Here is a 13,201-nt window from a genome sequence, read left to right as displayed (position 1 = left end):
CTCTGATGATGATATCCTTAAAAGATGGCTGATGACACTGCCTTTGTGGCTTACAGGTTCTCCTATTTGTGAGAAAAGCTGAGAAATGTCATCCAAGCATTTAGAGCTCCCATTTTCCTAACAGCTCAGCTTTCGATTACTGCCAAAAAATAGGAGCCAATTTTCCAAAGAGCTCCATATAGAGAATGCTCCTGACGTAGCATTGGCTCAAAAATGTGGCTATGGTAATTGTGTTAGGAGCTATGCTGAATGGGTTTAGAAAAGCTGGGTGTGACCAGAGCACTGCTAAAACTCTGCAACTGTGATGCCCCAGTGCTATCCCCTCTAAAGCAGGGGTCACTACTGTACAATTCACTGCCTCTCCACGCCCTGTGTGCTTCCAGTAAAACCTGGCACTGTATTTGCTCTCCACACACCCTCTGGAAGTGCCTGCCCTCTCCCAGGTGAACTGGAATCCAGCTTCCCTAAGCCTTGAATTGCTATACAGATTATCACAGCCATAATCTCTCTCTTCTCTTTGTGTTTTTGCAAGAGAGTCTGCAAATGCATAAGCTAAATACTGCAGAAAGAAACCTGCCTCTTTTGTTCCCTGGACTCCTGACTTTTTCTGCCACTGTGCCAAAGCTAGTTACCAGCATGGCAGCTGATAAATACAGGACAGGCTGCTTTTCTCTCCTCACTGTATGTACCCTGAACCTGTTAATGTATCCCTTGCTGCTGAAAGCTCTCTCTATAGAGAAATGCTCTTAAATAGTCAGAACTAACACAGCTGCTACTGTGTGCCCACCTTTTAAAAGTTCATTCCCTCTGCTTGCTTTGCAGTCTCCACTTGTGCTGCCAAAAACTGCAGGGCAGGGTACACCAGGGAAAGGAAGCCAAAAGGGAAGCTGCCAGCACTGCCAAAGCAGCTCTCAGCCAGCAGACAAGCTGCTGTCCTTGCTGGGGTTTGCAGCAGGGAAGCTGCTGTGTCAAACCTTATCTTATGATATTAGTAAGTGGCTGGTGACTTGTGGGGCAAGGGAATTTTGTGTCTAAAGTGTGGCTTGGTTTGCTTTAAGCACTGTCCTCCTCAGAGTGTGCCACCTTTCATTCAGTGTTGCCACGGAGATGTCTGCCTGTAGCCTCCTTTCCTCCCTCCCCACAGTTGTGTATCCAAGCCTGATATTCTGTGTAGTCTGGAAGAAGACCTTTTGTCATCCTCAATCAAACCCAATGAATCAGCAGAGCTTTAACTGAACAGGTCAGAATCCAAGATACCCTCAAAAAAGTTGTAAATGTTCTGCAAAGTCTATTGTAGGCTATTTCTGCTGTACTCCAGAGTAAATATAAGTACTGGCACCTTGGCCAAGAGGATGGTGTCTCCCTCCTACCTGTGCTTGGTAGGAGTTACAAAAACACAGCCTTCTCTGTTCCAAAATCCCCTACCCTGCAGGCCTTTGTTCAACTAAGCATTCTCAAAACACACCTACCACTCTGCTACAGAGAGCTGACGATTCAAAACCAACTTTTCATAATATGCTGATGCTAGGAAACTTTGCAGGTGGTTAGAAAGCAGTTATGGGGCTCCTTGAAGAGCAAGCAATGGAAAGTACAACTCTGGACAAGTGAGTAAGGCTGTCATAAAGGGGAGAAGAGACTTCTGCCTTGGTCCTTGTCTCTAGAAAATTCATGGAGCAGGAGCTGGAAGTCAGCCCCCTTCTGCTTGCCCCAGCCTCAGGTGCTGGGCTTGGGTTTCCTCTGGCTTAATCTCAGGCCAGACAATATTGTCAAATATCCATTCTGCTTCCTGTACCTCTAAATTCCTGGCTTGGGTGTTTAAACAGGAGGAGGTTAAAGGATTTAAGTCATAGAGACATCCAAACCTCAGTTCCTGGCAAGGTCTTTCTGCCTGTGACAAGTGTAATGCCTTGCATACACTTCAGCTGACATGGCTAATGTTTTCCCATTAATCCCATTTCTCTAGGCATTTTATCATGAAGCCCAGGTTCCTACCTTAGTTTTATCCCAGGGTTACTGTTTCATGCTCTCTCTTTGCCTTCAACAACCCTTGATGAGTGCTGAGGTGAGCAGCAGCAGTGCACAGAGCACGGGGAGAGCAGCTACAGCTGTTATAAAAGGGCAGCCCAGGTGAGCAGCCCATGGCAAAGAGCAGCAGAGCATCTTTGAACTACAGGTGGAGCCTGAAGGAAAGGCAGACCTGGAGTGGAAACAAAACCTGCAGTGGGGAACACACCACAGGAAAAGAACCTGCAAGATCTAATTAAGCTTAGGGGCCACAGAGAGATTCGAAGGAAGAATGGGCATCTGGGGAGAGGGAACATTGCAAAGAAAGAAGATCAAGAAAATTGTCAATTATCAGGAAGAAGTCTTGGCTCATTAGGACAATTGCAATTGTAGAGTTTAAACATCCCTCTCCATCACAAAAACAGAGGAAAACAGATCAGAGAGCCTACTATTTTGGCAGCACCTGCTGTCTCTGAAGAGGCAGATTCTGTCAAAATATCAGCCTCTTATCCTCTTTCTTTTGTTATTCTGATGGACTGAATTAAATCTGGGGTTTAACACAGGGTGCCCTCGCCAGGATTCTCCGCTGACCATTTCATGCAGCATGGGTTTGCAGTCACATTTTTTACCAAACTCCTCATTGCATAACCTGGCAAATGTAATTTTCTTCCACAACTGATCTAAAAGATATGTATGAAAAACATTTCTGAAGTTCAAAGTTGACATGAGCAAAAGAGATTGGCAGAATGTACAGAACTGGCAGCAAACAACCTTTTATACCCCAAACCCTCCTCAGCATAGTGGTGTGTTCAGGACCTGCATTCAGTGTGAGCATGGGGGACCCTCCCTCTTTGGGGATGTGTCCTTTTGTGGCTGACCTGAGGCTGCACAAGGAGCCCAGTCAGGGCTGATGCTGGACAGAGGTTCCCCAGACTGCCTGAGCTGAGCTCCTCCTTTGGTGCTTGCTCCCCAGGTTTGAAAAGGATGCTGAAAACATGGGCTACTTTTCCAAAGTAATGTAATTGCTGAAAGCTTGAGTTAGAACCTTCTCAAATCCATGCCTTTAAACATTTAATATCAGGTTTTGTTTTTATGATGTACAGCAGCAGACAGCTTTTTTTCTCCTGCAAATGGGGACTGAGCTGGAGTAGGTGAACAAGCTATAATGCAATATTTGACCTAAAATACTACTTTCTGTTGAGCTGGGCTACACCCCCAGAATGACCATTTATACAATTCAGATATTTCCTGATATTTGAATTTGCATGAAAAGAACCTGAAAGTCAGGGGTGGGGAGGGAGGGGAAGGGGCGGGAGGAAGGCAGGCATCACTGTAACGAATAAAAATTTTAAAAAAATTTCTTTTCTGTTGTTCTGAAAAGAATAAGAAATTCCTTGTCCTTTTTAGGTACAAAAGAAATCCCACATACTTAATCTAAGACACGGTGGTACCATTTGAAACAGTGGATACTGAAGCAGACGTAATATTTGCACTAGGCTGTGAAATAAATAGGCATTTGAAAGTGTGTTAGGATGTGAATTTCCATAGTGCCTTGAGGGATGTAATTTTTGCATTGTGTGAGCAGTTTGGCTGAGAAGACCATGCAGTGAGGCTGAACAGCTGTATCCTGCCCACACATTGCGACATGAGGGAGAGGCTGGGAGCCCGAGGGAATCCTTGTAAGGCACCGTGCCCCTGAAGTTTCTCAACAAAGAAGTTGTGGGGATGTGCTGTCTAGAAAGGAGCTAAAAGGGACTATTCCCCCTCCCTGCCCCATGCAACGTAGCATAAACACCAGCTTCTGTCTGCATTCTTTTGTTTATTTATTTTGATATGAAACACCGCCTGCTGCTTTGAAGCTCTGGGAGTGATGGGTTTCATGCCTGTTTCATATCCAGCTTGGGTTTTGCTGCTAAAGGTGTGACACCAGGCCGGGAGGCAGCAAGAGGTTGATGCAGCTGTGCGTTGGCACCAGGTCCTTCCTGTCCTTCCTGGGTGAGCTGGTGGGGAGCCAGCTCCCTGAGCCCCACACCAGCAGACTGACCTCCTATTGCCTTTTCTTCTTAGTGGAAACCTCGTGAAAAGGGAAGCAAAGTTTTACCAACCCTGACACCTCCCAGGGCTTGGGATAGATTTGTCAGTGTGCATCTGGCAGCTGATTTGTATTTAAGACTCTGAGGAGACCACACTGCACTCCTTGTGTGTTGTTTGTGTAACTGGAGGATCATTTTTAAACTAGGTGATAAACTTCCTGCCACTTGCAAAAGCTACTTTTCTGTGGAAGAAGCAACCACAACAGCAAAAACAACAAAAGACAAGATTCTCTGAATTATTTAGAGTTGCCAAAGGTGTTGAGATAGGAGCTAATTAAAAAACAAAAAACCTATCTGCAATGCAATGCCATAAAAGAATAATAAAATTCAAATCTCATCTGTTCCACTTCATGTTCCTCGTATGCATAAACCTCTATAAAAGGCAGCATTTGTGTTCACATTGTATGCTGAAAAGATATCACACAACCACTAATTCAATTGACATTTTTAACTGCTCATTTTACCATATATTTCCATTTACTAGATTCTTTAAGTCCTTTTAAGTGCATCATGTATGGAAGAGGGTAAAATAAGAGAGAGCCATTTACTTCCATAATGAGATTGGTGGTGGGAGATGACAGAGCACTGAGCTGTCAATTTGAGCACCAGCCATACTTGCAGGATTTAAAATAGTGTTTGAAACATTTTTACCAGCCAGTGATTGTATTTATGTTGTGCTAGTTATGTGGATTTGTGTTGCAAAGAAAAGTATGATGGAGCATTATCTCATTTGAGCCAACAATTTAGAGATCACTCATCTGTTATGATTTCAAATGAGATATATTATAACATCAACAATGTCCACAACTAATAAAAACATATTTATCTTCGGTGACAAAACATAGGTTTTCTTTTAATTTTTGGTTGGAGGTGTTCAAGGGTGGTTTTAATATGCCAAGATGTTTATCTAATGCAAATAAGCGTTCTGAGTTCCTTTTTAACTGTTGGGGGTTTTTTTCTGGTTTGGGTTTTTTTTTTTTGTTTTATTTGTTTTTTTTTGTTTTGTTTTGGTTTGGTTTGGGTTTTTTTTTTTGAGGTTTGAGGTGGTTTTTTTAATCCTTATAGCTACAAGGCAATCTTTTCTTCTGACTGTTGTTCCACATGGCAAATTCACAATGAAATCAATAGGAACGATTGGTTTTTAGATCCACTGTAGGACTGGCTACAAGCATACAAATGAAGCTGGAGAACAAAGTCACCCGAGCTCTCTTGCAAGGGTGAGATGCAAACACACAAGGCTCAGAAGTGGCCTCACTCTCTCGAGCTCTCTTGCAAGGGTGAGATGCAAACACACAAGGCTCAGAAGTGGCCTCACTCTCTCCTTTTCTCTTTCTCTGTTGCCCCCAGGCAAAAGGAGGAAGCACTTCCAGCACTACCTGCAGCTCGGGGCCAGCCCAGGTTTTGCAGCCCGGTGTGCCAGCGCGGAACAAAAGCTTTTCAAAGAAACCTTTTGTCACCCTTGGAAGAGGAGGAGGCTTTATAGTAAATGCAGTGATTTTATGGGCAGAAAAAAAATGCTGAAACATCTTTTGTGGTGAAAATAAAAGTGATTATTTCTGGGTTTATATTTACTTTTTAAAACTTAATAATGAGGGCATCTTTCCCAGCCGCTGAGTTTTTAAGAGTCCTTATCTATTCTCCCAAAACAGGGCGCATGTTTGGAAAGCAAACAAGCAACCCAGAAAGTAAATTTGAAAGATGCTCTCACTCCTCTGCTTGAGCCTGAGGTGAACAGAGTGAGTTTGGTGTGGAAATAGAAACACCCGGGGCGTCTCTGCAGAGGTGGGGAGGTGCAGGAGGGAAGAGCCCGTGTCCTATCGACCCACCTGAGCAGCGGGCAGCGTCTGGGGCGGCTTCCAGCGCTTGGGAAGCGCCGATCCCGCTGCCCATCCCCGCCGGGCTGCGGCCGGAGGTTTGCGGTGGGCAGGATCAGGAGCTGCGGGAGGAGCCAGCCCAGCCGCTCCCAGCCCGCGGGGGCTCGGGGGCACGGGGGCGGTGTGCCCTGCAAGGGACAGCGGCGGCAGCTGGCCCCGGAGCTTGCGGGATGTGCTCCGCAAAGCAGCCTGGCGAGAGGGGAGAGCGGAACCCACTGCGGGGGGAGCCGAGCCGAGGCGCTGTGTGCTAGAAGTAGGCTGGAAACTGTTGGGAAATGGGTGATAATTGTTAAGCACGTGCTGTTAGTTTGGTTGTTGTATTTAGAAGGGGTTAAAAGGGCAGTTGTAAGAAATACGGTACTCAGCGCACAGTATTACACCGAAGCAAAGTGCATCACCCCCAGCGAAGCGAGCCAGCCTGGGCAGAACTGTAATGGGCCAGTCGAGCGCCTTAAACCCGCATGCAAATGAAGGATCCCAAAAGAAACCAATCCAAAGGGACAAAAACAGGATAAAAAGGGGCTTCTGACCCACTGAATCCGTGCCGCTCCATCTGGGACATCGCTGCTCAAGGAGACCCAGCGCCGGCGCTGCAGCATCCTCGCCGGGAGTGATCCCGCTTTCTCGCTGGTCCCCATGCATTAGACCTTTCTTTTTCTTATAAAAATGCTGAAATCAGTTTAGCACCGGGAGTTGGTCCCGTTTTTAACACTGTGTGTCCATGGCAGAGCACGGCTGCTGACCGCTCTGGTCCTCTCACAGACGGTCGGGACAGCCCCGCAGAGCTGACCCTGCTGCCGGCTCTGGCCAAAAAACATCAGCATGTCCAAGCAAACCCTGCTGGCTTCTCTTGGAGAATTAGCTGGCAGAGCTGTGACTGTCTCTGCTTTTTCCTAGATACTTTGGGAATGACCTTACTCTTCACTGTCTGCCTGGCAGAACAGGTCTCTGCATCTATTACTGAACCTGAATTATATTAAACCTAATCTAGGTGATCCTAATAGCCTTTTCTGGCCTTAGAACCTGTGAAATATATTAATCTCTGCTAGATGAAATAATATTTTCGGGACTAATATATTAATGACTCTTTCTTTAAATATTTTAATACCTAAAACTGGCAGTCTCTGTCACTTTCATTTCATTTTATCTTTCCCAGAATAATAAAAAATAAAAGTGTATATTCAATCTACACAGAAAACCACCCTAAGGAATTTTTCTCTCTCCCCCTTTTTCCTTCACCCTCCTGGGACTCACCAGCTCAGCTGGCCATAATTTTTGATAGCTGTTGGATTCTATTAGCTAGCACTGCAGGCCTTTGAACCTCTGTGTGCATAAACTAGCTTCTCAGCCACTTACTTAGCTTCTCATGATTATCTCTGGGAGAAGGTGAATCGCTCCTTCTCAAAGATGCAGCTGTTGGCCAGAGCATATTCCATTAAATTTACTTAGCACTAAGCCATTACTACTGTTCTTGGCAAGTCTCTTTCCTTCTAAATCAATTCTATTTGACTTGTACAGTGCAACCATGAGGAATGAACAAGCACATTTGCAATCCCCACCACCAGTAAAACCACCACAAGGTAAACACACATAAATGTACACAAACACACTCAGGCACACACACACTGATTCTTGCCAAAACAAAGGAAGCTGATCCTGAGTTGAATATAAAATCAGACTGAAAACAGTTTTAGCTTCATTAATTCTGGCCTCTTGCTTACTGGGATTTGCCAGTCTCTGGCAGACCCAGATGATCTGAAGATACTGGAAAAGCTGAACTCCTGTTTCTAAAGTCCAGAAATAAGCTGGAAATAAAAAAAAATAATGCCTGAAAACCTGTTTTTGTTGTGTTTCCAGTTTAGTTTTAGCAATGCTTAGAAAGCTGAATGACAGCCCAGGAATAAATAGCCCACATTTTGGGGTGCCTTTTTGATCTTCCCACTGCTGCAAGTGATACACTTTGGCATCCCAGCCCAAGCTGATCAGAGGACAACAAGCAGTCCTTGAGGTTTTGAGACCTGTTTTCTTTCCACATTAGAGCAAAGAAAAGTAAAATAGAGGTGAGTTGGAGGAGGGCTGTGGATATGTGTGAGTGATCTGAAAGGATCAGATGAAGGAAGGAAAGTGGGTGGGAGGGAAAAGCACCTGGACCATGTTCTGCCCTACCAAGTGCAGGTGGCCTCACATTTGGTCCTGGAGGAGAAGCCCACACCCTAGCCTGCTGACAAGCACTCAGTCCACTCTGGGCTTGGCCGCTTTCCAAGGGATGCTTTGGTGGTAACTTTTCACCAGACATAATTACAGTTCCCACAGTGCAAGTGATGGATACCACTATAAAACTTTCTGAGCTTGCTACCTTTGGGGATTTTTTCCCTTTCTTTCTGTGTAATCCACCCTTCTGGTGTCCTGAGTGATTCACTGTCATGCAGAGCTCAGAGGTGATATTTTTCAGAAGCCATTACAATGATACACCACTCACCAGAGAATGACAAGCACTTTTATCTCACTCTTGTTCTTGGATCCATGGTGCTTCTCTTTTTCCCCCCCTTTAGTCAATCATAACTATCCATGGGATTGTGTACACTGAAGCAGGATTCCAGATCTTCTCAACTTTTGTGCTCATGCTAACAGCTACCACACACTTATAGATTGTTTACATATGTAATGAATGGGTTTTTTATGTTACATGAAATGACTTCAAATTACTTACAAATTACTTCAGCAGGGCTGATTAAATATTACTCTTCCTTCCTTCCAAGTTCTAATTATTCTCCTGCTGGTGGCCAGCTGTGACTGGATGCTGCAGGTTCTGATTCCCTCAGACAGGAGAGAGCTTTGAACTCAGGTCCTGTATTGGTGTTTTAACCTGTACGATAGAGAACAAGAAGAGGATGGCATTTCCTTCTGGTCCCTGCAGATGAACCCCTCTATCCCCAACAGCATACTGCCTTTGATATTCCTCTTTCTTCTTTGTCATCTGAATCTCCACATCCATTTTGGGAGGAGGTCTAAGCTGGTCAGTGAGAAGTGGGTGGGTGACTAAAATATAAAATTGTTCCTTGTTTGTCACTATGTATATATATTTTGTTGCCCACTTCTCCATCCATAGCAGACCAGCTGAGGCTGGGGGAGGAGAGGAACTGCTGGGAGGGAGGGCTCTCTGTCTGTCTGGGAAGCTGCATTTACCCTTTTCAGGAAATGAAACAAAAGAAAATAAGGCCAAGAAGGTCTCATTGGCATGTACCTGATTGTAACCTGCAAGCACAGCAATGGGGCTGGCTGATCTCAAATCCAGTTATATGTCTCCCCAGAAATCTAGAAGACTGAAGAAAACACTATTAGTTACCAACAGAAATAGCAGCAGGCAGATTGTCTTTTGATAAACAATAATTTCATGCTTTGTTGGAGCAAAAGAGAAGAAAAAAAGGGAAGCAAAAGCATGAGGGGGAAGAATAAAAATGGCAGGAGAAGATTGAGGAAACGCTATAAATTAACAAAATATTGATCAAATGCATTAGTTATTGGCAGACTTTAGGAAGCCTCTCCTACTTAGATGCTAGAACACTCTGTTTTAGGGAGCTGTGTGACAGCTAAGCTTTTCCAGATGTCAGGGAGTTCCCATGCTTTATATTTCTGCAGAGACACAGGGGTTGGTCCCTACTTTTTTCTATTTCTCATCAACAGCTGGTGGCAGATAGACCAGGGTTTTACTGGAGCTGCCCCCTGAGCTGGTGTGGTGTGAGCCTCACACCCCAGGAAGGAAAAGCTGCCAGCAGCAGGCTGGTGCTGTCCTCTTGGCAGGAGCAAACCAAGCCAAGGCAGATTCAGACTCGGCACAAACATCAGCCCTTTCTGCCATACCTTGGCCTTTGGGTTAGGGAGTTTGGGTCTGGCAGCTCACTGGGAGGGAACAGAATGGCTGAGAAACACTTTTGAAAGCTGAAAGTTAAAACCTGGTAGTGAAAGTCCTGTTATTCTTGCCTGACTTGTGGTTTGTGAATGGCTCAATGTCCCATCAAGCCCTTTTCACTCCAGCTCAAAATAGCACAGGCAAGTCTGCTGATAGTTTCGATAGCAGCAATTTTCAAAGCCTCAGCCACAATACAAACTGAGGGCCTGATCCAGAGATAATTGAAGTGTTTCCCTGAATTGAATCTGAGCCTAAAATGGCAGAGCCAGAATGGGAAAAGTAAACTTTACAGAAGTGAATAGAAATATACTTGAAAATGAATTCTGGAGGCAGCTCAGTCCGGCTGCTTGGCTTTTCCCTGCCTTTGGCAAGGTGGCTGCAGGCACCAAGAGCACCAAAGCTGAGCATTATCATGGGATGAGAAGCTTTCTCCAAGCTGCCCCATCTCCTAATCAGAAGTGAGCCCCATCAGCAGCCCTGTGCTCCAGGCACATTCCCACTGCCCCATTACCAGGACATGTGTCAGTGAGATGGAGCTGTGCCCAGGGAGCAGAAATCTGTTTTGCACCCCTTGTAAAATTGCAGCCCCTCTGCCTGTCTGCTTTCTTAATGGGTTTTTTCCCCCACCATCAGGAGTAAGTACAGCAGTGAGCAAATTTTGAGATTGCTGTTAACCCACACAGATTGCCTGCTTATTTTTCCCACCAGGCTCAGAAAGTTGATTAACTTTAGATGGACTAAGGCTGATTCAAAGCCTGCTGAAATCTGTAATAAATCACTAAAATGAAAATATAATTTCACTTATAACAATGACAAAATGCCCTTTGACATCTGTAGACAGGCCAAAATTCCACTTCAAGTACATGCATGCTGAACTACAGTTAATGAGGGAACATATATATTAGCAGTTAAAAAAAAACCAACAAAAACTAAAAAACAACAAGGAGGTTGAAAAACATTTTAGTAACAAATTAAGCAGATACCAATTGATCCTGCAGTTTATTTGTAGCCTTTATACAGGATAACTTTCCTTAACACAAGAGAGAATCCCAGTGCATTTACAACCTGAGAATTAAGTTTGCATATCATCAGCATGGAAGCACCTGATTTTAGGATGCTGTGGAAAACATTCAACACAGCTGTTGGATATCTGCAACTCTACTGTCAGACCTTAGAATGTTCTCTTCTCCCAAAATGAAGTGGGTTTGCAGTGTTGAAGATGCACAATTTGTGAGAAGGCTGGGAGGAGTGTGCATGTGAATGTGTGTGGGGACACCTTTGTCCCATTTGCACTTCCATTTATGCAGCAGATGATGAGTCATATTGTATAATTACATAGATAGAAAGTTATTTGATGTTTAATTTTGCCTAGACAAATGTTAGTTGCTTCCTAAGCAGTATTTTCTCCCTATCAGTGTCTTCCTAATAGCTGTGGATTTTTAATTACTGATAATTAGTATTTACATGGAGCCTTTAGCAAACAATTCCTGAAGTACTTGTCGTAATTACATATGTAAATTGTTATGAAAGAAAAATATTTGCAGCTTGACAAAAGCAAAGCTGGGGAAGTAGGCAGAAAGCAGAGGTCAAGTTTTGATGTTTAAATATTAAGCAAAGGTAGGTTAAAGTTCTATGTTTTTCTACACTGTCAGATAAAACAGAACCAATCAATCAGAATTTCTGTGTGGCTTTGTTTTTTTGTGAGAACAGAAATGAGAACGGCTTCTGTAGATTCTGATTTATTGATGCTGACAGAAAGAGTTGAAAAATACCTATGTGATGCCTTTTCTTAGGTGGCCTTAGCAGTCCTGGAAAAGGGTTGAAGGAAGTGTCTTGCTGAGACACTGGACTCTGCGTGACACTGTCAGAGAGCAGATGGGTTTATAAAACAGGAGACAGATGAAACAGAACTGAGAAATTTCTGCAAATCTCTCGGTTAAGAATCCCTGGGCAATGCTGAGCTCCCAAAGTCCTTTTTCAGACTTTGGACAGGGCTGCATGTCAGAAATATCAATCACAGACACAGTTCAGATGGATAAAGGGAGATAACAGACTTACAGCACATGTGTGGGAAGAGATACAACCCTCTTTCTGTGCTCTCTGCATAATTCTTGCCTATCACATCTGGCACTTTCTTCAGCCACAGCTCTGAGACTCAGGCCCCCAACAGCATCTGTGACCCCTAAAACTCTGCATGCCTCTTGGACCTGTAGTTGTTTCTGTTACTGAGCCCTTCTGGGCTCACACAAGAAGGCTAATTTTTTTCTTGTTAGAAAGGGAAATTAGGTTTCATTACTTATTACAGAGATAAAAGCTGAAGTTTTTTCTCCTTGTGAATGTTTTAGGAACCTGCTGAGCTGATCAGCTCTGTTGTCTGATGAGCACTCTGCAGTGACATGAGGAGTAGATGAATTAAAGGCTTTGTCTGCTGCTTGTTCTTATTCTCTCTTTTTAACATCCTAAAAGTCCACTAGGGACAAGCAAATAACAGTCCAGCCCAGTTCTCCCTAGCCACATTTGCCTTGTCAAAAACTGTCCAGGAGCAACCCATATGACTCTCCCCCCACAGATCATATATTCCATTAGTATAAATTATTAAAATGAAATATTTTACAAGTGGCTACAGACCTATTCTGAATTAATCCCTTTATTCCATTATGAGACAATAAACCTTTACATTTCTGAGAGCTCTTGTCAGACATTCTGCTTCACTCAGGAATAAATATATTCAAAGGTTGGGAGGCTCTTCCTCTATCCCACTACATTCATATTAATCAGGCTAGCCAGCATGTAACTCTGCAGATAGCAATCATCAGATGTTCCTTCCTAGAGAAATTTGGTTTACAGCTCCACAGGCAGCATAGATCACATTAGGCTCAGGCCCTGGTCTTCTCCAAGGAGGTCTAAGTGCTCTGGCAGGGCAAGCTGGACCCGCAGCTGAACTGAGTATAACTTCACAGAAAATAATTTGTTATTGCCTGATTGGTGCCTGTTACATCTGTAGTGGGAGCTGATTAATCCAAAAGGCATGCCAGGCTTATCAAAACTGTGATCAGAGGCAGGCTAATCTCTCTGGTAAAAGCATGGAAAACTGAGCAATGAGCTAAAGCTGTGCCTCTGGCTTCCCCATGCCATGAGATTCCTTTCTTCCATTGTTGTACTCAGATGGCCAGTATTGATTGCTGCTGTAAAAAACCAGGAAAGTGATGAACCAGCTCTATTTCATTCTCTATCTATAGCTGAAATGTTTTTCAGACATTTTATGCAAGTATTTTTATTTGCTTTTGGGACACAGCGTAGTCACATCTATACCAGCAGGA

Source organism: Passer montanus, unplaced genomic scaffold (genome assembly GCF_014805655.1).
Source record: "Passer montanus isolate IOZ18808 unplaced genomic scaffold, ASM1480565v1 scaffold27, whole genome shotgun sequence".
Taxonomy (NCBI): domain Eukaryota; kingdom Metazoa; phylum Chordata; class Aves; order Passeriformes; family Passeridae; genus Passer; species Passer montanus.
The sequence above is the reverse complement of the archived record's forward strand: the minus strand, read 5'-3'. Positions refer to the sequence as shown.